Here is a 1,190-nt window from a genome sequence, read left to right on the forward strand (position 1 = left end):
ATGTAATGTAGAAATCGTCAATAATTTGGACAGAATGACGTTTAATAAGTAGAAATCTTTCACATATTGTCTGTAATTCCTTATATTAATGTGAAATCGTCAAAGAATATTCGGAAAAACAATTCATAAAATAGTTGAGTTCGTTCATAATTTGTGTACATTCTGTTAACTAACTTAGAATTACTGAACATTTTATTAAAATTCATTAAATGATATAATATTTATAAGAAATTTGAAGGAATTCCTGTAATTATAGTGAAAACATTTATAATTTATTTAAAATAGTTTATTTCACGAGAACATTTCAAAGAATTTTAGGTTAAAATTATATACATTTCGTTGAATTCGTTTAAAATTCAATTAAAATTCCTTAAATTATCATAGAATCTTTCTAATTTTCTTTAAATTTCAGGATATATTTTGTAAATCGTTGAAAGTCTGCTAGAAATCCAAAAGTTTGTATGAAATCTTTAACAAAATTATTGACAACATATATTAATTGAATTCGAGAAAGAATAATTGAATAAATTATATGAATTTGGTTTAAGAATGTCAAAATTAGTTTAGTACTCCTTAAATTATCATAGAATCCTTCATAATTCGATTAAAATTAATTAATACTTAAATATCGTCAAACATTTGGATAGACTTCCATAAGTAAAAAGTGGGATTTTTGACAATTTGTTGAAAATCTTCATATTAAATTTAAATCTGTAATAAGTCTTGGTAAAAATTACTTAATTTCGTTGAAACTTTTAAAAACCTCTTTTATACTCCTTATAATTTACATGATATCAATTAGATTTGATTTAATATCCCTAATGTAATGTAGAAATCGTCAATAATTGGGACAGAATTCCATTTAGTAAGAAGAAATCTTTCACATATGGCCTGTAATTCATTATAATAACGTGAAATCTTCAAAGAATATCCGGAAAAAAAAATTCATAAAATAGTTTGAGTTCGTTCAAAATTTGTGTAAATTATATTAACTTAGAATTCCAGAACATTTTATTAAAATTCATTAAATGATATAGTAATTATCAGAAATTTGTTTGAATCCATAAAATTAGAGTGAAATCTTTTATAAATTGTTTGAAATTTTTCATTTTATCGGGAACATTTCAAAGAATTAAAGGTTAAAATTATATAAATTTCTTTGAATTCGTTTAAAATTCAATTAAAATCCC

This window comes from Cryptotermes secundus, unplaced genomic scaffold (genome assembly GCF_002891405.2).
Source record: "Cryptotermes secundus unplaced genomic scaffold, Csec_1.0 scaffold2401, whole genome shotgun sequence".
Taxonomy (NCBI): Eukaryota; Metazoa; Arthropoda; class Insecta; order Blattodea; family Kalotermitidae; genus Cryptotermes; species Cryptotermes secundus.